At 44.6% G+C, this 26,417-nt stretch overlaps 1 protein-coding gene and 1 pseudogene across 1 annotated transcript in view; one reads left to right on the plus strand and one right to left on the minus strand.

The window, feature by feature from the left end:
• KCNK13 (potassium two pore domain channel subfamily K member 13) overlaps window positions 1-26,417 on the plus strand; it is a 108,534-nt gene that overhangs the window by 3,351 nt on the left and 78,766 nt on the right. The gene's annotated exons all lie outside the window — the stretch shown is intronic.
• Window positions 8,134-8,816, minus strand: LOC109501083 (annotated as a pseudogene).

The raw sequence follows: 26,417 nt of genomic DNA on the forward strand, positions 1-26,417 counted from the left end.
TATTCAGACTGACTATTCATTTGGGATAGCTTGGGGAGAGATTGGGGAGCTAAATCCACCCCACGCACCACAAGCCACCGCTTGGCGCTCCCCGGGGACATAGAGATAGGAAGGAGCAGCTTGTATGTATAGACTGGTGAACGTTGGTGCCTTCGAAACTGAGAATGTCACGGACAGGTGGGCAGGTACGGACACAGGCTCTTGAGGGGCAATGACACAATGGAGCCTGTTGGAGCAGAAGGAACACTGGACCAGGAGTCTGGAGTTGGAGCCATGGGTCCCGCCTCTTGGGCAAGTTTCTTACCCCTTCTGAGCCCCATGCTTCTCACCTGAGACATCTACAAAGTGGCCACCTTGGCATTGGCACGTTAGCCATTGAGTAAATATTAGCTTCCGTCTCCTGCCCACTCCCTCTCCCTAACCCTGATCCTCCTGCAAGGGTTCTCAAGGGAGAATGAGCTCATGTAAGCGAATGTTCTTTACAAAGCCTGAAGTATGGGTTGTTTGTTTTTTTTTTTTTTTACTTTCTCAATTCTAACATTTCCTCTTAGATTGTTTCATTAATTGCTTTCGTAATTACGGCACCTGCTACCCTTTATTAGGGTACATATTAGGCACATACTGTGATTATTATGTAAATATGTGATACAGCTAATTACTGCATTACACTTACGCTTAATTTCGATCGACACAACTCCGTGAGGCAGGTATGACTGTGTCCTCGTTTCACAGACAAGGAGGCTTCATGTTCCTTGTAACATAAAGAAGAAAAAAAGTGAAACCATCTGCAGTGACATCACCCCAAGTTAATCATTGTTAACTGGCGCATTTCTTGCTTTTCGTTTGTCCCGTGCATACACATATGTACGTAGGTATTTTTTAAAATGGGGATCCTATTCAGTAAATCTTTTGTCTTGTATTTAAGTGTAACATTACATGATGGGGTTTTTTGGGCGGTTTTTTGTTTGTTTTTTTTTTTCTTGGGCTAAAATAGTTCCACCATACTTTATTCTGCAAAGACTTTGAAGTATGCAAGAAAGCATACAGTGGAAGAATTTTTTTAAAATGTAAATAAAACTTCAACGTTTATTTATTTTTGGGACAGAGAGAGACAGAGCATGAACGGGGGAGGGGCAGAGAGAGAGGGAGACACAGAATCGGAAACAGGCTCCAGGCTCTGAGCCATCAGCCCAGAGCCCGACGTGGGGCTCGAACTCACGGACCGCGAGATCGTGACCTGGCTGAAGTCGGATGCTTAACCGACTGCGCCACCCAGGCGCCCTGGTAAATAAAACTTCAGAACCAGGGTAAAGAAGAACAGAAATATGGAAAGCAAACGGATCTAGGAAAGTTGCTACAAGGGAGCTTTGTCTTCATGTAGGTTCCTTTCAGAAGCAGACACTGAGTCAAGAATTTGAGAGGATCGGCAGGTGCAGGGGACACAGGCAGGTGAAGGAGGAAGTGACCCAGAAAGGGAAGTAAGTCACCGTGGGGTCTGCTGTTAGGGCAGGAACCGTAGTTGGCTACTGACACTCAATCCCAAGTGGAAGCTTGAAACAATGCAAAGCTCGTGGCCCAGAATGACCCTAGGTAAGGGTACCAGGGTATCTCTATACCCACACCTGTCGGGAATTGGTTAAAGTGGCTTGGAGAGCAGGGAGAGCACAAGAATAATTCCCAGGTAGGGATTTCCCCCACCATCCCAAAGTGGAGTGGTTTTTGCTTTTTTTTTTTTTTTTTTTTTTTTGCTTTTTTTTTTTTTTTACTGAACTGGCGTAAAAAGATGAAACAATTAGCATTTCCTAAGGTAAAAACCCTCTGGTTTCTTTCAGTTAGCAATGACAAGTACTAACGTAGGGCTTTCATAAAAGCAAAGAGGCATAAGGCAGACTTACAGATAATGGGGAAAACCTGTACTTTTGGCCTTTTTTTTTTTTTTTCTTCGTGGGCAGCCCAAGGGCAGTCCTCTGACAAAGATACAGGCGCTGCCCATTTGAAGTCAGGCCTGAGTGCCCAGAAGTGGTAAAGGGGGTCCCAAGAGGTGTGGTCGGGGCATCAACAGTGACTGTTCAAGTTTGAAATCTGGCTGTAAGCTCCCCGGCGGCATCATGATCCATTCTGGAATTCTTATCAGAAAACAGGAAGCATCAACCTTATCCCAACGCCTAATCCTCAAAAATGTTTCCCCTGGGGATTTTATATAGGCAACATTGCATAGGATAGTGGGTGATGTTCACAAGCAAGCAACGTTTTCCTGAAAATGCAACAGAGGATTTCATGCACCGATTGTCTGAGACCTTTGATTTAAAAGTCAGAGCAGGGGCGCCTGGGTGGCTCAGTCGGTTAAGCGGCCGACTTCGGCTCAGGTCACGATCTCGCGGTATGTGAGTTGGAGCCCCGCGTCGAGCTCTGTGCTGACAGCTCAGAGCCTGGAGCCTGTTTCAGATTCTGTGTCTCCCTCTCTGTGACCCTCCCCTGTTCATGCTCTGTCTCTCTCTGTCTCAAAAATAAATAAACGTTAAAAAAAATTTTTAAAAAGAATTATTTATTATAGCCAAAAGGTGGAAACAACCCAAGTGTTTGTCAACAGATGAATGGATAAACACAATGTGGTAGGTACACACGATGGAGTACTATTCAGCCAGGAAAAAGGAATGGAATTTTGATGTATGCTACAACACAGCTGGACCTTGAAAACATTATACTTAGTGAAATAAGCCAGACACAGACAGACACATATTATATAATTCCACTCATATGAGGTACCTGGAGTAGGGAAACTCCATAGGAATGGAAGGTAGGACAGAAGTTACCAGAGGCTGGGGGAAAAAGGGAAGAGTTGTTTTATGGAGAGGGCCTTTCTGTTGGGGACCATGATGGCTAAACAACAGAGTGAATGTATTTAATGCCATTGGATTATACACTTAAATGAATAGGTAAATATTATGTATGTATGTTTAAAAAGAGCAGACTATGAAAACACAACTCGGGGATGTTGATTCTGAAAGAGGCTGGTGATCAGATTGAAACAAGAACAAATCCGAAGTACTCAGAGAAGTAGGGTGACCGTGTATCCTCAACATAATCTTCTATAAATATCTTTTCTCTCGAACAGGCTTTTGTTAGGAGTTTGTGTCTATATTTGCTGTGTATTTATAACTCAGCTTCTCTCCAGAAAGGACTTGAGGTCATTTGCCTATGATATGGTCAGGGTAGGCTTAGGTTTTAGGTTATCCCCAAATCTCAGCAACTTACCACAACAGGAGTTTACTTCTTACTCTCACGAGGCTCCCTGGGGTGTGGTGACTGCCCAGACTGGTCCTCTGTGGGCCCCGTGGTCCAGGTTTCTTTTATGTTGTGACTCTTCTTCATTAGCTCACGCTTGCAGGACTGCCCAGGAAGGGGAAGGAAAGGCTGAAGTGTGGAGTACCAGCAACTCAGTGGCCACCACCTGGAAGTGACACAAGTCCCCTCCACACACATTTCATTGACCAAATCAAATCACAGGGCCACACCCAACTTCAAGGACCTGGGGAACCACACTACTCCCCTGAGTCCGGCAGTGGGTAGGACTCGATATTGGTGGACAGCCCAGATGCCTACCACCCATCCATACGTACAGCGCACTAGCGATGGAGGGTGACGGATTTAAGACACTGGGGAGATGAGAACACGTGAGTGGGAGAGTCGAGCTGAGCCGTATTGTTAATACTCAGAGGTTTAGGTCAAAAGGACCTGCGTAATTGCCAGAAGTGAGCCCCACGTTTGGCTCTGAGCTTCCAGTTGTCAAAATAAAGAGACAAAGACAACCGTTAAATGGTTCCTCTTCTCCAGGCTGGCTGTTTGGAAAACACCCAACTTTTTTTTAGCCGCGAATGAAATTTTTCTCGCAGATGGTCATGAATGGGAGTAGGTATTGTGATGAGTCATCCTCTCCACAGCTTTTAGCCTGTAAATATGAAAGAGAAGTGTGTGCTCCTGCGTGGCATAGGACCCCCCAAGGCAAGGTGCAATTCAGCAAAAGCCCTTCTGCCAAACTCAGAAGCCACGCAAGGCAGGCACGCAGCTCCCCGTGGTGTGGCCCAGTAAGGACGTTTAGAATTCTCTACTGGCAGTTCCCAAGCTTTGCCGTCTACAAGAACTCACGTGAGGGGAGTATGGTGCATGTTAAAATGTAGGTGTTTGGGCCCCTCTCGGAGCTGCTCATGCAGTGGGTCTGCATTTTAAGAAACTTCCCCAGATGGCTGTGATGTAGGCGGTACAGGGAGCACTTGAGGCCCGTTTGATGGGAGTGGGCATACGGTTGAAGACTGACATTTCCCTCCGGGGATCCTTGCTGTTCTGAGAGTGGTTGATGGAACCCGTGGTATCGGCATCATCCCGGACCTTGTTAGAAGTGCACATGAAAGTTTGAGAGCTCTGAGGTCCGGACGGCTGTGGCTTGGGGATGTTGCTGACTAGGGCAAGGCCCTCTGTGCTTCAGAGCATAGGCAAACTGGTGGCCGGGCTGGAGTGGAGAGGAGGTGAGATGTGCTCGGTTCTTGTCTTGGTGGACCTCCTCACCAGCTGGTAGTTAAGTACTCGAGGAGCAAGCTGATTTAGCCCAGAGCAGCCTGTCCAGATGCAGGGATGCTCTGGCTTGGGCTAAGAAGGGGGACATGGCTTGTGCCCGTCTGAGAGGCTCTGGCAGAGACCGGCCAAGCCCCGCTTCCGGGGTGTAACACTCAAGGTAGATTTCCAGATTTGCGACAACGGTCGTATTCATTTCAGTCTAACAGAAATAATTACGCTGGACCCCTTTCTGGCCCTGGCTGTGGCTTGTGACAGGCGCTCCTATAGCAGCATCCTACAAGGCTCGTGGGGCTCAGGAGCTGGGCTGACAAGTTTGTGATGTGGCCTGGTCAGTATGCAAAGCTACCTGGTGCTGAACTGAATTTTGTTTCTGGCATCTGTTTTTGTTTTCCCTACATGGGAACAAAGTTGAAGAAAGAGCTTTTGCAATCAAGTTATATCCGGTTCAAACAAAATACTGAGAAACACCATTCTGCAGTATAAAGCTATAAACTGACATCACGAACAGGCATTCAGCAAGAATAAAAACATCTCGGGGCGCCTAGGTGGCTCAGTCAGTTAAGCATCTGACTTCAGCTCAGGTCGTAATCTCGGGATTGAGCCCAGCGTCAGGCTGTCTGCTGTCGGTGCAGAACCTGCTTTGGATCCTCTGTCCCCCTCTCTCTGTCCCTCCCCACCCCCACCCCCCAGCCTCAAAAATAAATCAACATTAAAACGTTGGGGAGGGGCACCTGGTTGGCTCTGTTGGTTAGGTGTCTGACTCTTGATTTCAGCTCAGGTCGTGATCCCAGGGTTGTGGGATTGAGCCCCGTGTCAGGCTCTGTGCAGAGCATGGAGCCTGTTTAGGATTCTCTCTCTCCCTATCTCTGCCCCTCCCCCACTCGCTCTTTGTCTCTCTCTTTCAAAATAAATAAACTTCAAAAAAACAAAACAAAAACAGTAAAAAATTAAAATGTTGGGGAAAGGTACGTCTTCAGGTCACGGAAATAGATCATATTTTGTATCTGATTGTTTTCCATATGGCCATTTTTTCCCATATGACTTGAGCATATTGTTGTAATTTGGTAAAAATGAATCTCATAATTAGAGTTTCTTTGTACACTAAAGATGATTAGTTTTAAGTGCTTATTAAAAACACTTATAGTTCATCTTCCCTAAATGAGCCAGCGAATTCTTCCCCTCTGTTGCCATTGGGAACGAGGGGGGTGGTGTCATGTTAATCATCGTATATGTGTGCTTTAGATTTTTAGGATTTTGGCCCTTTGTGGTGTTTGTGCCATACTTGCCACCCACTTCTGTTTTCTGTTCAGCATCTATTAGATTTAGAAACGCTTTTTAATTTCTGTGCAGTTTTCTGCTTCCTTGCGGTGTCTTCCATTGTGGTTGTGCTTAGAAAATACCTTTCCATCCAGATCGTATAAGAGGGCTAGTTTCTGTTCGGTACTTTCCCAAGTGCTCCCCACCCCACGCCATAGCAGTAGCTTTCGAAGCGTTTTACTGTATGGTCCCATTGAACCGTGACGGTGCATGGTGACACCTTGTTTAAGGAGTGGTGGTGCCTGGTGACGGGGAAAGAGGGGGGGCGTGGCTTAGGCGATTGCATTCACCCAGGATTGATGAGAAGATCATCTCTCTCGGGAGCTAGCTTCTAAAACCTCATGAAGAAGCTCACCTGTGAACGCTGTCCGTCCTGCGAACGCTGGGCTGTTTCAGTTATTTGTTTCCTTCTTGGAAAACTTCAGGATCTTGGAATGGGAGCTCTGTTGCAGGACATCCCTCTCAGTCTCCCCTGTGCACACGCTGGCTCGTCCACAGATGTGCTAATCTCAACTGGTTTCACCAAATTCTTCTCCTATGGAGCATGGTGCCTTCTCCATCTTTTGTCCTGGATGCCATCCTGTTCTCTCCCCACCAACCCCCCCCCCATACTTTTCTCCACAAGAGACAGATCTGGTGTGAATGTAACCCGAATAATTCTTGCGCCCCTTGGGGCCCCAAGGGTGGTGTGCTATTCAAAGAAGCATGGTCAATTAGCCCAAAGTAATGAGAAAGTAAATTCAGTTTTTGCTTGCATATCTCCAAAGAATCTTTTTTTAAAAAAATGTTTACTTTTGAGAGAGAGAGCGAGTGAGCACGGATGCATGCATGGGTGCGCACGCGCACCCTGGCACACACCCACCCACAAGCGGGGGAGGGGTAGGAGAGAAGGGGACAGAGCGTCTGAGCTGGCTCTGAAGAAGGATCTGAAGCGAGCTCTGCTCTGAGAGCCCAACGCGGGGCTCGAGCTCACAAACCCTGAGATCATGGCCTGAGCCAAAGTCGGACGTTTAACCGACTGAGCCGCCCAGGCGCCCCTCTCCAAAGAATCTTAGAGTCTCCCATTTATAACAGAGGAATGTTTGGGGCGCCTGGGTGGCTTAGTCGATTAAGTGTCCGACTTCGGCTCAGGTCATGATCTCACGGTCCGTGGGTTCGAGCCCCGCGTCGGGCTCTGTGCTGACAGCTCGGAGCCCGGAGCCTGCTTCGGATTCTGTATCTCCTTCTCTCTCTGCCCCTCCCCTTCTTTTTTTTTTTTTTTTTTTTTTATATTTTTTTTTCAACGTTTATTATTTATTTTTGGGACAGAGAGAGACAGAGCATGAACGGGCGAGGGGCAGAGAGAGAGGGAGACACAGAATCGGAAGCAGGCTCCAGGCTCTGAGCCATCAGCCCAGAGCCCGATGCGGGGCTCGAACTCACGGACCGTGAGATCGTGACCTGGCTGAAGTCGGACGCTTAACCGACTGCGCCACCCAGGCGCCCCATCTGCCCCTCCCCTTCTTGTGCTCTGTCTCTCTCTGTCTCTCAGAAAGAAATAAACGTAAATTTAAAAAAACAGTACTTATAACAGAGGAATGTTCTTTCTCTTCTCTCAGAGTCTCCCATATGTCACAGGAGTTCTGCGGCGTCTCATCTCGGATTCTCTCAGCTGGCCTGCCCCTCTGCACCCCCCTCCCCCATCTCTCTCTGTTCTCTGTCATCATAAGTGACTTCACCTCTCCAACGTGTTGTAGCTTTTTCTCATTGAGCTTCTCATTCAGCCTGTTACCGGGTCTCGCCACAGGGAGAAATGGCCCGGGGCCGGCCCAGCAAGCAGCATCCCATCCCTTAGGCCACTGGCGAGAAGAGGAGGGCAAGACTGTGGTCACCGTGCATTAGTGACTTTACACACGGGGACACTCTCAGCTTGCACAGGAGGACGTTACCGTAGCCAGAAGCACACAGTTCACTGAGGACAGCGGGGGACGCGCTGGGGACCTCAAGCGGTGTCTCCATCACGAAGGGGCTCTCCTTTTACCCTCCAGTCTTCCGCCTCCTTCAGTTCAGCGTATCTGGATTCCTAGATCGAATCACTTTTCTGAAGGGTCGCACCGTTAGCATACCCCCTGCGTCTGTAGACGCTTAAGTGCTCAAATTCTGTTGTCCCCATTCTCTGATCACCACTCCTGCCCTCCATCTCTCTTGTTTTTTGGGTTTTTTTTTTTATAAGAATTTTTAAAACTTGAATACGGTCCACATCAGTGTGCTGGGTTCATTTCAGCTCCTTTACTGCCAAACCTGGGGGCAGGGACTGCTTCAGTTTCTCTGCCTTCTCTTTGTCTGTGATGACCAAAGTGTAAAGGTATCTGCTGCATCGGGCTTTAAACTTCACGTTATCCTTATTTTTCTTGATCTTGACGGACTTGGCGTCCTTTCGCCCGGCCGTGAGCAGTAAAGTCCTTGATTTCTTCAGCTTTGCGAGCGTGTGGCAGGCAGTGCCCAAGAGACACTCGCGGCAAATGGCAAGAAGGGAGGACGGAAAAGAGCGAGACTTTCCGTCCGTGTCTCTTCTATTGATCACCTCTCCTTAAAGGGAAACCCTGTGGTCAGTGAACCCAGGGGCCAGGCCACGAATGAAAACGAGTGTCACTTGGGGTGTGGGCCGTCAGGGGACAGCGGGGCCTGTGTTCTCAAAGGCATTTGGATTCTCCCTGTGAAACAGCCTTGGCCTGGCCAGGCAGGTCTGATGATGGCTTAACGCAAGAGTTTGAGCCTCCCAGGTGGAATTTTGGCCATCTGTGAGTTCTGGCTCCTTTCCCTTTGGAAGCAAGACAGACAAGAAGCTCTGAACCCTTTTTAGTCAGCAGTGACGTCTGGATTTCACAGTTCACTTGAGTACCTGTTTGTGTAGGACGCTTGATCAGCAGTGACGGTGAGCCTAGCATATTAGCTGTTTCATCATGTGCCCTCTAATTTCTGAAAGGACTTGGGGCAGTTATATTCTCCTGTGATCCTCATGTCTACACTGAAGTGTTGTAATCTAGAAGTACATACTATTCTGTTTCTTTCTTTTATATTATTTACTATACACTTTCTCAAGAATTTCCTGTGTCCTGATTGATGTAGAATGGTTTATTTAACAATCCTCAAATTGGCGGATATGGGGTGATATAGGGTTTTTAATCTTGTGTGTCATAAGATTTATGAAATGTATTGAGTGCTTACTATCGGTTAAACACAGCACACATCTTTATATATGTTTTATTTCTTTTTAAAAAAAATTTTTTTAATGTTTATTTTTGAGAGAGAGAGAGAGACAGAGCATGAGTGGGGGAGGGACACAGAGAGAGGGAGACACAGAAGCAGGCTCCAGGCTCTAAGCCATCAGCACAGAGCCTGACGCGGGGCTCGAACCCAGAAACTGTGAGATCGTGACCTGAGCCGAAGTCGGACGCTCAACTGGCTGAGCCACGCAGGCGCCCCTATATATGTTTATTTCTTATAACAGCCCCAGGAGGGTGAGTGCTATTAATATTCTCATGTGATTGACCATGATGCTGAGGCCCCCAGAGAGCTTCTGTGTAGCGTCTGAAGTTGCCCAGCTGGAAGAGGTCTGGAGGCTCCCTTCAAAGGTTCCACTTTGAACCACTACTGCTTTGCCATTTCTTTCTTTCGGGCCCTTGTTGTGGGAAGAATTGTCGGCCAAAGATCCTGTGACCTCTTTTTTCAGTTGTGGTGGTCCTTGGGTTGACTTAGGATAATATAGGAAGACAGAAATGGTCTGGCTAGCAGAATCTCGGGAGAATATCTGTGGTTCCATGGGTAAAAGGTTTGGGTAATGCCCATCGTGCCTCCCAGGAGTCCACGTAAGTGGAGATTTCTACCTCCTGCTGCAGTTCATGCTTCTCTGGAACTTGTGACCTTGTTCAGTCCGTCACCTTGACAACCGATGTGCCTTGAATGTTCCTGCCCCCAGGACTCTCATCTCCAATTCTTCTGTATTTGATCCAGGAGTCACTTCCTGACTCTGCCTGTGAGCTCTTGGCCAATTCACAGCAAGCTTTTCTGTGTCTTGGGTCTCCCTCGTGTTAAGCATCTGATGAAGATCGCAAGGCATTGATCTTACATTACAAGGCTGTGGTTTTCACGCTGTGTTCCAAGGGGCCCATGGGGTTCTCCGCGGTATCTTAAGAGCTATCCTGAGATCGGAGGGGACCCCTCAAGTTTTTATCTCTGTTGTATATATTTAGTTATATATGCCCCAAATATTTATCTTGATCTGCTATCTTTTTATTGACTATTACATTGGGGCATGCAGAAAAAGATTTTTATGTAGCCAAATATGTATGCTCAGTTTGACTGGCAACTTTTTCTATGGTTTTTCATCAAGTCAGATCCTCTCTGTGGTTGAGATAAATATTCTTCTCCATTCTTTGTTTAGCTCTAACTCATTTCAAATGTTATTCAAAAAGATTGCTTTTTAAATGGTTTTGTGTGGTTGACTATATAATTATGATTTGATTTATTTCTAAAATTATCACACAATGATTTGAGAATGTGCATTTTCCAGAATTCTCTTTTCTGTTTTGAGTGTTTCTTTGTATCCTGGTATCTGTATGTGTTTCAGCTGGCTTTGCTCTTAGGTTACAGAATTTTGGAGCAGGAGGGAACATCATCCTCAAACACCCTCCAGACCTAGTAAACACACCCAAAATAACATTTCAGTGTGTGTTTCGGGCATATAAATTCAGAATTATTGATGTCATCACTCACATAACTTTTGTTATTACTCATATCTTTGTTTATTTCTTCATGCTTTATATGCTAATATCTATTTTTAAACATAGATATGATTAAGTTCGTGTATTATGTTAGCAGATATTTGCTGACTTTTAGACCATCTCTTTAGTTGTGATTTTTAATATATTTTTAAGTAAAGTACTTAATACATTTTTTTTTTAACCAGTTTTAGATTTTTGTTTTTACAGGGGAATTTGGCACATTTAGTATTTGGTCTCATATGTAATTATCCTTTTTTGTTGTTGTTCTTTTTTCTCTTATTTTTCTGTTCTCTCTTTTTTTAAAGCTTATTTACTTAGAGAAAAAGAGAGACACCGCATGCAGAAGGGACAGAGAGAGAGGGAGAGAGAGAATCCCAAGTAGGCTCCCCCCTGTCAGCATGGAACCTGATGCAGGGCTCAAACTCACAAGCTCTGAGATCATAACCTGAGCTGAAGTTGGTCACTTAACTGACTAAGCTACCCAGGCACCCCTGTTCTCTTTTATTTATTGTTTTAATTTTTTTTAATGTTTATTTTTGAGAGAGAGAGAGAGAAAGTGAGTGAGAGAGAGTGCGTGAGCAGGGGAGGGGCAGATAGAGAGGGAGACAGAATCTGAAGCAGGCTCTAGGCTCCGCACTGTCAGCACAGATCCCTACGTGGGGTTTGAACCCACAAACCGTGAGATCATGACCTGAGCCGAAGTCGGACGCTTAACTGACTGAGCCATGCAGGTGCCCCTGTTCTCTTTTCAATGCTATACCTTTCTATTACAGTGGATTGGGTATTCTTTTTTTTTTTTTAATGTTTATATATATTTTTTTTGAAAGAGAGAGAGAGAATCCCAAGCAGACTCCACACTGTCAGTGCAGAGCCTGGTTCGAGGCTCAACTCACAAACGATGAGATCATGACTTAAGCCAAAATCAAGAGTCAGAAGCCTAACTGACTAAGCCACCCAGACATCCCGCGTATTCTTTTCGTCATTTTTAAGTGTGATCAGAACGAAATCTTATCTAAACTTCCTAGGGGTAAAAACAATTTCTGCCATTATTTTTCATGTTTCTAAATAAAATTAAGACCCTTTTCTCTGAATGATATTGAATATTGAGTCTTGTGCACTCGAGTTCAGCTCTAGTCCCTCAACCGCCTTGTCTCCCAGGTTCCCTGTTTTGGTACCTTGTTCTCTGGAAACACTTTTTAAGATTACTTTTTTTTTTTTTTTAAACCTGGGAACCTGCCTTGTGTCATGGCATCTGATAGCTGAGAGCACACCGCCGCCATAATCTTTTTCTCCTTAGTGATCCTTAGCGCATCTCTTTCTGACTTTCCGATCTCTTCCTCTTCGTCCAGTCAATTCTTTCTTCTCCTGCCTCTGGACCTTTCAGGCTTTGGATGATCATGTACGTGACACCATGGTGCATTCTTAAGCCTTGCTTCTGCTTCCAAACGGAGAGCGAAGGCAAGATGTCTAATTGTTTGAGAACCTCTGTTGTTCCATTTTCCATTCTGCCTGTACGGATTCACATTCCCACCGGCAGTGCACAGAGGTTCCCCTTTCTCCACGTCCTTGCCACCAGTCATTCTTTCTTGTTTTGAGAATAGCCCTTCTGAAAGGGTATGAGGTGATGTCTTGTTGTGGTTTCGGTTTGTATTTTCCCCGTGGCCAGTGATGTGGAGCCCCTGTTCATGCGCCTGTTGGCCATCCGTATGTTTGTCTTTGGAAAAGTGTCTGTTCAGTTCCTCTGCCCATTTTTAAATCAGATTGTATGTTTGTTTGCTATTGAGTCGTATGCATTCCTTATATATTGTGGATATTAATCCCTTGTCATTGTTTGTTTGCTATTGAGTCATATGCATTCCTTATATATTGTGGATATTAATCCCTTGTCATTGTTTGTTTGCTATTGAGTCGTATGCATTCCTTATATATTGTGGATATTAATCCCTTGTCATTGTTTGTTTGCTATTGAGTCGTATGCATTCCTTATATATTGTGGATATTAATCCCTTGTCATTGTTTGTTTGCTATTGAGTCGTATGCATTCCTTATATATTGTGGATATTAATCCCTTGTCAGCTCTGTGACTCGCAAATCCCTTCTCCCACCCAGGAGGCTGCCTTTTCCTGGTCGCTTTCACTGTGCCCAGGCTGTTTACAGTTTCATCCAGTCCCACTTTTTTAGTTTTGTTTTTCTGGCTTTTGCTTTGGATGGTTGCTAACTCTGTTCTCTCTTTTCTCCCAAAGTAGGTTTTTTTTCATCCAGTGTTACTCATTTGTGGGGTTCTTGTTTTCTTAATTTCCCTGGGTATTTCCTATAAGCCGCTTTCAGTCCCAACAGAATCTTGAAACCTTTCTTTGGGACCTAACACTTAAAAACCGAGTTTGTGCTACTCCTCGCATTGTCCTCACTAAGGCCTGTTTTATTAATTTTGGGCTGTGGATATTTTCTGCTCCAGATGTTCTGTCTCTGGTGTTTGGTAGGGAAGCATGCTATCCCATTTCTTGGCCTGCTGTATTTTTAGACTTAGTTTCTTTCGTTGAACAGTCCGTGACCTAATACCCAACACCTGTGAGAAGAAATGTGTTCAAGGCCTGCTTTGACCACGCAGGGACATGCTGTGTTGCATGTCGTGAGATGACGGATGGAAACGGAACTCAGGGAATTGATCCCTGAAAGGAACCACCATCACTGTTTCTTCAATTAAGACAAATTTCCTGGAGAAGGTGGGGTCTTGGGGCTGTTTGGAAAGAGCTGATGGCCTGCTCATTCTCCCAACTCTCTTTTGAATTGGGAAATCTAAGTCTCAGAGAGGGAGAGAGAGAAAGAGACATTTTCTGAAGTACACACACAACGGGGAAGTAAGGGAGTTTATCAGTTAGGAGTTTTGTTTAGCCTCACGTTGCAAGACACAAAAAACAGTGGTAAAGCCCAGGAAGTTTCCCTTGATGCGGGAAAGACGTCTGCGCGGCACGGAGGCAGTTCAGGGCTGGCACCGTGGCTGTATGGTGTTATCAGGGGGTCAGGCCTCTTCAGCTCAGCTAACCCTAGGGTGTTACCTTCGTCCTCGGGGGCTCAGTGTGGCTGCTGGAACTCTGGCCATCACATCTACACCCCAGGTAGTAGGATGAAGGAAAGGAGAGGCAGAGACAAAGAGATGTCTTAGGTCACTTTTCCTGATAAGCAGACTTTGGGTTAAGGATTTAGGTGGAAGTGATTTGTCAAGGTAGTGCTCTCAGAAGAGACTAGTGGGTGGGTAAGGGAAGTAAGGATGTGGAAGGAGAAGCCAAGTAGGAGGCTATTTTATGGAGCTCTGGAACACAAATCATGCCCTGGAATCTGTCCCACCTTGAGGCAAAGGAACTGGGCTTTTATATGCCCACAGCAGGCACTGGTTATAGCTGGGGGTGGGAGGGACCCAGTCACAGGCACGTAGCCGTCTGCAGTCACTGGTATAAGCTGTTAGCAGTTAAGTCCTGCAGCAGCCTGGGGATGGGCACACGGAGCTGGTCAAGGGGTTCGGGGTATCTGGGTGGGGCACAAACAACAGTGTCCACTACAGGGGGTTCCAAGAAATCTCAGATAATCCTTCCCTTACATTTCATTGTCCAGAACTTTGTCACGTGGTCATGCCCAGCTGCAATCGTGGCCGGGAAACAAAATCATTATTCCAGTTAGTAATCTGGCAGAGAATAATTGCTAAAGAACGATGAGGGAAGGAATGTCGGAGGCACCTAACATGCTTGCCACAGGAGTGTAATCAATGAGTGAGTCACAGAGAGCCTTGACTGTCAGGCCAAAGGGTAGGAACTCTGCACAGTGGGGCCCGCCTGCTGTTAGAGACGGGGGAAGGACCGCGTAGTAAAAGGAGAGATTAATCTGGCAGAAGTCTCATCGCGGATCTCTTGGAAGAAGAGAGAAGAGGCAGGGAGAGCAGTGAGGGAGCCCCCAGGCCTGTGCCCACAGGGTCCGAAGGCCAGACTGGGACAGTGAGGAAGCAGCGATGGGGGCTGACCAAGGGCAGGTGGGAGGTCCACTGGGGACAGCCTGGATGCGGACCTCAGAACCAGGTGCCTCTTTGCCTCGCACAGGGAATGGGGTAGAGTTTGGTGAGGGCAGGATGCAGGGGAGCTGCCCAGGCAGGCGGGGAGCAGAACTGGCTGCAGAGTTGGCCTGGGGTCTTCAGGGCCGGCAGATGCCGTGGCTCCAACCTGGGCTGCTGGCAGGCCTTCCTTCTCCACCCCTCTTTCCATCCCCCTTCCTTCTCTTCTTAACCAAGCTCGTTAGTCATGTGAGTCTCCAGGGGTGCCTGGGCGGCTCAGTCGGTTGAGTATCTGACTTCAGCTCAGGTCATGATCTCACGGTCCGAGTTCGAGCCCCGTGTCAGGCTCGGTGCTGACAGCTCCGAGCCTGGAGCCTGCTTCCGATCCTGTGTCTCCCCCTCTCTCTCTGCCCCCTCCCCTGCTCACTCTCTGTCTCTCAAAAATGAATGAACATTAAAAAAAGAATAATGTTAGTCTCCAAAGGAAAAAATAATGCAGGTGAAAAGGAATATTTAATTTTTCATTTCTTGTTTAACTAAGGCTGTTGATATTCTCTGATAAAAAGAACGTAGTTAATGAAAATGAAAAGATAATTGATTAACCAAAATATCCACAGGCTAGGTCTGTGGGTTTAAATAATGTCACCAGGTGTCTTTTTGTCTGTCTGTCTGTCTCTCTCTCTCTGTCTTAGCTTCTCATTTTTCTTACAAGGGTAGGTCTCAGGGCCTTCAGAGCAGCGAAATTGGCACCAAGAGCAGCAGGTTGACATGGTCTTTAGCTTCCAAGAACTCAGAAGGAAAAAGACCCCATCTTTCCAGAGTTCCTGAACAGAGCTCTGCAGGGGGCCCTGCCTGGGTCCTGTTTGCATGACACACTCTTGGCAAGAACTGAGGTCGGGGTCACATAGCCACCTCTGGTGTGGACAAGAATGCGGGGGGGGGGGGGGGAGTCTGGGTGGCATGCAGTTGAAAGTAAAAAAGGGAACAATTCCCAGATTCCCAAGATTCTTGGTAGACAGGGAAGGCAGGATGGCACCCGGACACGAACCAGTGTGAGGCAGAAACGGAATTCCAAAGTGGGGACAGTGGAAGGGACCCTGGGTTGAGCTTTGTAAGTAAGTCCCTGACCTCAGGGAGCCTTTGGGATCCTGGAAGGGAGACGTTCAGTAACCAGTTGGGGTAAGGGGAGGGGAAGAGCCTGGAGTCAGGAAAGAGGTTAGGACTAGAGATTCTGATGTCAAAAATAAAATTCTTTGTGTCAAGAGTTGGGGGGGGGGGTGGCGGTGGGGCAACAGAGCGGTCAGGAGTCCTGTTGTCAGACTCCCCTTTGATGTTTCAGCCTTCATCCTTTTAACAACAGCAAGTTCAAGAACGCTCTCCTATGTCTCTGTCTTCTTTGCATCCCAGCCCCTGGGTTCCCCAGCCTGAGCCCTTCCCCCCATCCCTACCCCTAAGATGTCCAGTTCTGCATTCCCCTGGGGCTAAGAGGAAACTCTTTGTTCTGTCCCCACCCAGAAAACCTAAGCTGCCCGTGCCTAGTTCCTTAAAAATCTCAGTGACCCCAGAATAGCATTTCTCCACCTTGTCACTATGACATTTTGGGCCAGATGACCTTTTGCTGTGGAGCTGTCCTGTTAGAAGATAGTTAGCAGCCTCCCTGGCCTCTGCCTGGAGGGCCCCCAAACTGTCTCCAGCCCCTGCCAAATGCCTTGACCCCTTTGACTTGGGGTCAAAATCCAACAACTGCCCTAAGAGGAACAAGAAGACAGGGAGTCTTTAAGGAGGGAGAGACTCTGTGGTTTTCATCTCCTCCTGCCTTGCAGGGCGTGGGCTGGGTGAGGGGTGCTGAGACCACAGAGAGGAGCAAGCCAGACTGAGTTCTAGAAAGTGAAAGTACATGACGATTTCCATTAATAGAGGAGTTTCAGGCCAAAGACAAAAGTTTGAAAGTTTTTTTCTTTTCTTTTTTTTTTTTTTTTTTTTGGTGTGTGTTTGCCCCTTTTCCATGACTCACCCACACACCCACACCCCACCCTTAATGGCATTAATGGCAAAGTGGCCTTTTTTTCTTTTTTACAATTATTTTTTCTGTTCTTAAAAATTCCTAAAGTAATACATGCGTATTTAAATAAATTTTCACATTATTCCAAAGTATTTTTTTTAACGTTTATTTATTATTGAGACAGAGAGAGACAGAGCATGAGCAGGAGAGACGCAGAAAGAGAGGGAGACACAGAATCGGAAGCTGGCTCCAGGCTCCGAGCCATCAGCCCAGAGCCCGACGCGGGGCTCGAACTCACGGACCGCGAGATCGTGACCTGAGCTGAAGTCGGGCGCCCAACCGACTGAGCCACCCAGGCGCCCCAATTCCAAAGTATTTAAAGTGAAAAATCAAAGCTCCCTTTACTCCCCTGTCTAACTCTCCAGAGGGAACCACTGCTTTTTTAATACTTGTTGGTGGGTGTTTTTGTTTTTGTTTTTTGGTAACAAGTTTATGGAGCTGAAATTCACATACCATAAAATCCACCTATTTATTTTTTTTTTAAGTTTATTTATTTTGAGAGAGAGAGAGTGTGTGTGTGAGAGCCTGAGGGGTGGGGGGAGGGGCAGAGAGAGAAAGAATCCCAAGCTGGCTCCATGCTGTCAACACAGAGCCTGATGCAGGGGTCCATCCCACAAATCATGAGATCATGACCTGAGCCCAAATCGAGAGTCAGATTCTTAACTGATTGAGCCACCCAGGTGCCCCAAAATGTACCTATTTAAAGCATACAATTCAGTGATTTTTAGTAGTTCACAGAGTTTTAAACTATCATCACAATTAATTTTAGGACATTCCATCATCCCCCAAAGAAACCCCGTACCCTTTAGCAATCACCCCCACCCTCCCCTCAAGCTCCTGGAAACCACTGGTCTACCCCCATCTCTGTAGATTTGAACATTTCTGATAAATGGAAGAATAAAATGTGGTCTTTGATGCCTGGCTTCTTTCACTTACTATAATATTTTCAAATCATTCATGTAATATGGATCAATACTTCACTCCTTCTTAATTGCCAAATAATGTGCTGTTATATAGATGTATATACCACATTTTACTTGTTGGTTAATCAGGTATTTGGGTTGTTTTCATTTTTTAGCTTTTGTGAATAATGGTTTACAATGGTGAATAAGAGTGCAGGTTTTTGTGTGGACACATGTTTTCATTTATCTTGGGTATATACCTATGTTTGGAATTGCTGGATCATATCTCTATATGATTCCATTCTTTTGTTTTTGAGAGAGAGAGAGAGAGTACGAGTGGGGGAGAGGGGCAGAAGGAGAGAGAGCATCTTTTTTTTTTTAATGTTTATTTATTTTCTAGAGATGGAGAGAGTGTGAGTGGGGGAGAGGCAGAGAGAGAGGGAGACACAGAATCCGAAGCAGGCTCCAGGCTTTGAACTGTCAGCACAGATCCCGATGTGGGGCTTGAACCCACAAGCTGTGAGATCATGACTGAGCCAATGTCAGACACTTAACCGACTGAGCCACTCAGGTGCCCAGAGAGAGAGAGAGAGAGAGAAAGAGAGAGAGAGAGAGAGAGAGAGAGAGAGAGAGAGAGAGAGAGAGAGAAAGAATCTTTTTTTTTTTTTTAATTTTTTTTCAACGTTTTTATTTATTTTTGGCACAGAGAGAGACAGAGCATGAACGGGGGAGGGGCAGAGAGAGAGGGAGACACAGAATCGGAAACAGGCTCCAGGCTCTGAGCCATCAGCCCAGAGCCTGACGTGGGGCTCGAACTCACGGACCGTGAGATCGTGACCTGGCTGAAGTCGGACGCTGAACCGACTGCGCCACCCAGGCGCCCCAAGAGAGAGAAAGAATCTTAAGCAGGCTCCATACTCAGCTCGAAGCCCAGCCCAGGGCTTAATCCCACAACCCTGGGATCATGACCTGAGCCGAAATCAAGAGTCAGACGCTCAACTGGCTAAGACACCCAGGTGCCCCTAGAGACTCTGTTCTTAATGTATGGATGAACTGCCAAACTGTTTTCCACAGTGGCCGTACCATTTTATATTCCCACCTAAAATGTCTGAGAGTTTTATTTTCTCTGCATCCCCACCAACACTTTTTTATGATTGTTTCTTTGATTATAGCCATTCTAGTGGATATGAAGTGGTATCTTCTATGGTTTTGATTTGCATTTCTCCATTGACAAATGATGTTGAACACTCTTCATGTGTTTGTTGGCCATTTGTCTACTTTCTTGAAAGAACTGTCATTCAGATCCTTTGTCCATTTTTAATCGGGTTGTCTTTTTATTATTGAATTATAAGTGTTCTTTATATAGTCTAGATTCAAGTCCTTTATCAGATGATTTGAAAATACTTTCCCCCTCTCTGTGAGTTATCTTCTCATTTTCTTCATGGTGTCTTTCTTTTTTTTTTTTTAATTTTTTTTTTCAATGTTTTCTATTTATTTTTGGGACAGAGAGAGACAGAGCATGAACGGGGGAGGGGCAGAGAGAGAGGGAGACACAGAATCGGAAACAGGCTCCAGGCTCTGAGCCATCAGCCCAGAGCCTGACGCGGGGCTCGAACTCACGGACCGTGAGATCGTGACCTGGCTGAAGTCGGACGCTTAACCGACTGCGCCACCCAGGCGCCCCTTCATGGTGTCTTTCAAAGCACAGAAGTTTGTAAATTTTCGTGAAATCCAGTTTTTCTGTTTCTTTTTGTTGCTGATGTTTTCCATGTCCTAGCTAAGACCACTGCCTAATCCAGCACCACAAAGATTCATACCTATGTTTTCTTCTCAGAGTTTTGTAGTTTTGCTCTTAAAATTAGGTTGTCAATCCACTCTGAGTTAATTTTTGTGTGAGCTACCGGTCCAATGTAATTCTTTTGCACATGGATATCCATTTACAGCACCACTGGTTGAAGAAACTATTCTTTCCCCCCATTGAATTGTTTTGGCACCCTTGTCAAAAAGCAGTTGACCGTAAACCAGAGGGTTGATTTCTGAATTCTCAGTTCTAGTTCACTGATCTCCATGTCTGTCCTTATGCCAGGACCACGGTGTCTGGATTACTGTAGCTTTGTAGTAAATTTTGAAATCAGAAAGTGTGAGTCCTTCAGCGTGGTTCTTCTTTTTCAAGATTGTTTTGGCTGTTATGAGTCCCTTGAATGTCCATGTGAATTTTAAGATCAGTTTGTCAGTTTCTGCAGTGAAGCCTTGCATTGAATCTGTAGATCAATTGGGGAGATATTGCCATCTTAAAAATATCAGGGGTTCTAATCCAGGAACATGGGATCATTTAATTTTCTTCCCCAGTGGTTTATAATTTTCAAGGTGTAAGGTTTTCACTTCTTATGTTAAACAGATTCCTAAGTATTTAGCACTATTGTAAATGAGATTTTTTTGGGGTTGTTCATTGCAAGTATGTAGGATACAATTGATTTTTGTAGATTGTCTTGTATCCTGTGACCTTGCTACACTCATATTAGTTCTAATAGTTTTTTAGAGGGTCCCTTAGGATTTTCTGTACACAAGATCCTGTCATTTATGAATAGAGATAGTTTTCATTCTCCCTTTCCAATCTGGATACCTTTTCTTTCTCTTAATTCATACCTGGCTGGAATCTCCAGGACAGTATTGCGTAGAAGTAATGAGGAGGGTGGACATCCTTGCCTTGGACCTGATCTTAGGGGGAATGAGTCTTTCAACATTATGTATGATGTTAGCTCTGGTTTGTTGGTAGATGGCCTTTATTGGGTTGAGGAAGTTCCCTTCTCTTCCTAGTTTGTTGAATGTTTTTTATCACAAAGGTGTGTTGGATTTTTGTCACATTCTTTTTCTACACCTGAAGTGATCATGTGGTTTTCTCTCTTCTGTTATTGATATTTCATATTGAATTAGTACATTTTTAGGTACCAAACCAGCCTTGGATTCTGGGGATAAATCACACTTGGTCCTTTTCATATGTTGCTGCATTTGGTTTGCTAGTATTTTGTTGAAGGTTTTTGCATCTATATGCAAAAAAAGATAGTCACCTATTTTTTTTCCTTCCTTGTGAGATCTTTGTCTTATTTTGGCATCAGGATAATGTTGGCCTATAGAATGTGTGGTTCTTATATTCTGCAGTTTCCCTGGATATGCTCTGTCCCTCCTGTTGTAAGACATGTCATTGATTTCTAATTATTTGCTAGTATAACAGCTTTATAAAGCATGTTTTTATTTTAAATATGTATAGAGACTGCCAAATTTTGGACAATCTTTAAATTGAAATATTCTCTTAACCAGTTTGCAAGAATCTTGTTAGTCCCAGGACTACCATGTAGTTTTCCCCTTCCTTGGTACTGTACTAAATACTATAGATACATAATATTTAGGTAGCACTATCATTTTCCTCATTCTTTGGACGAGAAAACTGAAGCACAGAGGGTTCAAGAGCTTGCATAAAGCCACACAGTTAGAAAGTGGTGGAACTTTGATTCAGACTTTGTTCAGCCATGATTTAAATTTTGGAGAAGTTCATCTGAGATCGAATTCTACTGGAAACTGAAATAAAACCCATGGCCCTGGTTCTGTATTTATTTTTGTCAGTAATGGATTTGAATTTGATGCTACTGATGAATATTTTCTGCACACTCTTGTTTTGAAGAAGCTGCAGTTGTCAGGCTGTATATAGTCAGGAAGCTATCTGGATGTCCCACACTAGGTTTGAACAGTGTCTTCTCTCCCTTCTTAGCCCCTTAGAATGACACCCAGCACCCCTCCCATATCTAACATAAAATTCAGTTTAGTCCAGTGAAAATTTATGGAGCTTCTGCTGTGTGCCCAATTTGACTGCAGGGGTTCTTAACCTGGGACCATGGATACAAGTCAGAGGGTCTGTAAATTTGGGTGGGAAAAGAATTCTGTCTTTATGTTTACTAACCTCTAACCAAGCAACCTCTAGCATTTCCTTCAAGAAGGAATACAGACAACAATGCAGGACTCACATGAACAGCCCCCGTAGCCTTGTCTCCAGTAGAAACCAGATGTATTCCTGTTACTTCATAATGCAGCATATGCCCCCATGGCCCCTTCACCACTACCTCAAAATCATGGTCATTGTTGTTTAATGATTTAATAAAGAAGTACATGCGCTCTATCACATGCACATTTCATAGTTTACCCACTGTGTTTTAATATGGTTGCTTTTGTAATCCTATGCACTGTATTTCATTCATTTAAAAAAATCATTCTGAGGGGTCCCTGGGTGGCTCAGTCAGTTAAGCATCCCCTCTTGATTTTGGCTCAGGTCATGATCTCACGGTTCGAGAGTTCAAGCCCTGAGTTGGGCTCTGTGCTGCTAATGCAGAGAATGCTTAGGATTTTTTCTCTCTCTCTCCCCATCTCTCTTTCTGCCCTTCCCCCACACATGCTCCCTCCCTTCCTCCCTCCCTCTCTCTCTCTCAAGAATAAATAAATAATTTTTTTAAAAAATATAAAAAATTTAAAAATCATTCTGAGAAGGGACTCATAGGCTTCCATAGACCACTGGAGGATCCATGTAACAGAAAACAGGAATTGAGAACCAGACCGAAGTTAGGCCTATTTTGAATGCAGGGAAAAGGGGAACTTGCAACTCCTCCCATCCCTGCTCCATACATGGTGAGTGAAGGGCATTAATCCATTTGTAGTTGTTTGAACATGGACTTGGATGCTTGCATTGCTCAGTCATTATGCATAGTCTCAGCTTTTCCTGATGATTCAGAAAACCTTTCAGGATGTTGCAGTGTCTTGTGGGCCATCGTTGGGAGGACAGATTACCACTCACCCTCAGAGAAGTGGGGAAGAAGCAAGCATTTGGAAATGTCCTATTTATAGAGTTCTCTTTGTATAGGGTGGTGGACTTGATTCAGATGCCTCCCTGTGTCTTTATCTCTGTGTCCTCAACTGGTTGGGATGTGCCTCCGACTCTTCGTCCACACCTCCCCTATGGCTGCAGTGGCACACGTACTCTTTGTTGTAAATACTGGCCTTAGAATATGTAACACTTCCTCATGGTTATTTAATACTACTTCTTATTTAATATTTAAATTAGGAGTTGCAACTTTGGCCGAACACAACATGGTCTATTTGACCTGTAGATGATAATGTGCTGGCAATGTGTAAGAATCAGCTTAAAACAAACAAAGCCCTGATTTGCAGCATTCGTCTTATTTGTGTGGTGTAAATATTCCCCAAGTGGCTGGCTTCAAGCTATGAATGTGAAGTCCGTGAAGGCTAGAGTGGGGAAAAGATCTGCATAATTGGCTCTTTATGAGTCTATAACAGCCAGTTCCAGGATATGGTGTTTGAGAAAATGTGAATTTGTTGTCAACTTTTAAAATTAGATTTCTTTCTTTGTAATGTTTATGTATTTTTTAGAGAAAGAGAGAGAGAGAATGCACATGAGCAGGGGAGAGGCAGAGAGAGAGGGAGGCAAAGGATCTGTGTGCTGACAGCAGACAGCACAATGCAGGGCTCAACTCACGAACTTCCAAGATCAGAGCTGAAGTCGGACATTTAACTGACTGAGCCACCCAGGCACCCCTAAAATTAGATTTCTAATAAAAATCTTGATTTCTGATTTCTCCTGGAAAATTGGGAAATCTGACTATGCCAGACAACCCTCCCTATATGCCAACCACTCACTGAAGATGAGCTCTGGATGCTCCTGTTGGGGAGCCCACTGGTACCCTGGTTCCACTGTACCTAGGCTGACTGTCACCTGCTGTTCATCTCTATATTTGACTTCTTTCCTTTCCCTTCGTGTAAGTGCTGAAGTTCCTCTTGGCTTTTTGAGATTTAAGAACCAAGTGATCTTGTCTCTGGGCTTTTTATCAAAAAAGAGTTGTGAAATTGAGTCCTCTACGATATATATTTTTTAATTGCTTCCAGTTTGATCACAGAGCCATCAAGTTTCTCCTGATGGGGTGCGTGAAGTTTTTATTCCATTCTTGTGGATCTCCCTCTGGTCATCTCAAATCAGCAGACAAAAGAGCTTTTCTCCTTAGCATAGTTAGTAAATGAGAATTGAACCAGAAAAGCTTGAACTTTGTGACAGGCTAAAGGTCTTCCTATGGGAAATTAAGATCTATTAACTGGAAATGGTGAAAAGTGACAAGCTCAGAGGAAACTCAGTTGAGTAATTAAGAATGTATCAAGCCCTGTACAGTAGGCAGTTGACACAGCATAGTAAAAGAAAAATAACATCTCTGAGGTCTTGTTGGATACCGTCCATGTTGATTTTGGATAGTGTCCCAGTGTCTGGGGGAAAAACTGCTCTTAAACCAGAAACGTAGAACATCTAGAGATGTCAGCCCTGCCAGAGTGATTATACCATAAATACCTCATTATTTCTGAGTATTAAGGGATCCCTAAAGGGTATTGAACATTTTAATACCCTGTTCTTGGGTGGGATGGGGTGCTTCTACAGGTGATTTAGGAATATGAGATTTAGAACAAGGGGCTCAGGGAAAGTCTTGGAGTTTCCAGTGTCAGGGGATGTGGGAAGTCAGTCAGAAAGGAGTGGGGTTAACATGAAAGAAATTGAAGAGAACACAAACAAATGGAAAGACATTCCATGCTAATGGATCGGAAGAACAAACATTGTTAAAATGTCGATACTACCCAAAGCAATCTACACAGTTAAATGCAATCCCTATCAAAATAGCACCAGCGTTTTCCACAAAACCAGAATAAACAATCATAAAATTTGTATGGAACCACAAAAGATCCTGACTAGCCAAAGCAGTCCTAAAAGGGAAAACAAAACCGGAGGTATCACCACTCTGGATTTCATCCAGACAGTATGGTACTGGCCACAAAAACAGACACATAGATCAGTGGAACAGAATAGAAAATCCAGAAGTGGACCTACAACTGTATGGCCAAGTAATCTTCAACAAAGCAAGAAAGAATATCCAATGGAAAAAAGGCAGTCTCTTCAACAAGGTGTTGGGAAAACTGGATGGCGACATGCAGAAGAATGAAACTGGACCATTTTCTTATGCCATACACAAAAATAAAATAAATTCAAAATGGATGAGAGACCTAATGTGAGACAGGAAACCATCAAAATCCTACAGGAGAACACAGGCACCAACCTCTTTGACCTCGGCCAGAGCAACTTCTTAACTAGACATGTTGCCAAAGGGAAGGGAAACAAAAGCAAATATGAACTATTGGGACTTGATCTAGATAAAAAGCTGCTGCACAGCAAGGGAAATAACCAACAAAACTAAAATGATCTTGTGGTTCATGAGTTTGAGCCCTGCATCAGGCTCTCTACTGTCAGCTTGGGCAATGGAAGAAGATATTTGCAAGCAACATATCTGATAAAGGGGTTAGTATCTAAAAATCTATAAAGAACTTATCAAACTCAACACCCAAAAACCAAATAACCCAGTTAAGAAATGGGCAGTAGACATGAATAGACACTTTTCCAAAGAAGACATCCAGATGGCCAACAGACACATGAAAAAATGTTCAATATCACTCATCATCAGGGAAACACAAATCAAAACCTCAGTGAGATACCACCTTACACCTGTCAAAATGGCTAAAATTAACAACACAAGAAACAGGTGTTGGCGAGGATGCAGAGAAAGGGGAACCCTCTTGCACTGTCAGTGGGAACGCAAACTGGTGCAGCCACTCTGGAGAACAGTATGGAGATTCCCCAAAAAACTAAAAATAGAACTACCCTATGACCCAGTAATTGCACTATTAGGTATTTACCCAAAGGATACAAAAATACAGATTTGAAGGGGTATATGCATCCCAGTGTTTATAGCAGCAGTATCAACAACAGCCAAATTATGGAGAGAGCCCAAATATCCACTGACTGATGAATGGATAAAAAAGATATGATATGTACACACACACACACACACACAGGAATATTACTCAGCCATCAAAAAGAATGAAATCTTGCCATTTGCAATGATGTGGATGGAGCTGGAATGTATTATGCTAAGTGAAAGAAGTCAGTCAGGGAAAGACAAATATCATATGATCTCAATTAAACGTGGAATTTAAGAAACAAAACAGATGAACATATGGGAAGGGGGGAGAGAAGAAAGGGAAACAAACCACAAGAGACTTAATGATAGAGAACAAACTGTGGGTTGATGGAGGGAGGTGGGAGGGAGATGGGCTAGATGGTAATGGGTATTAAGGAGGGCACTTGCTGTGATGAGCACTGGGTATTGTATGTAAGTGATGAATCATTGAATTCTACTCCTGAAATCAATGTTGCACTGTATGTTAACTAAAATTGAAATTTAAAAAAAGAAGAAAGGCAGTGGGGTTAAGAATTGCATTTATGGGGGCACCTGGGTGGCTCAGTCAGTTAAACATCTGACTTCAGCTCAGATCAGGATCTTGTGGTTCATGAGTTTGAGCCCTGCATCAGGCTCTCTACTGTCAGTGCAGAGCCCACTTTGGATCCTCTGTCTCCCTCTCTCTATGCCCCTCTCCCACTATCTCTCTCTGTCTCTCAAAAATAAATAAACATTTTAAAAAAGAATCACATTACTTATGTACTTACTTAAACATTGACAAGAGTGGTATTTACAAATAAAACCAATTTCATTTTGGAAAGGGAGCTCCAGTTTTAAAGATACATTTTGCAAATATTAACCTAGTGAAACGTTTTTAATGTCTCCTCTGTAAAAACCCTCTCTGTTTGTATAAGCTGGTATGTGTTTGGG

The sequence above is a fragment of the Felis catus genome, chromosome B3, assembly GCF_018350175.1.
Source record: "Felis catus isolate Fca126 chromosome B3, F.catus_Fca126_mat1.0, whole genome shotgun sequence".
Taxonomy (NCBI): Eukaryota; Metazoa; Chordata; class Mammalia; order Carnivora; family Felidae; genus Felis; species Felis catus.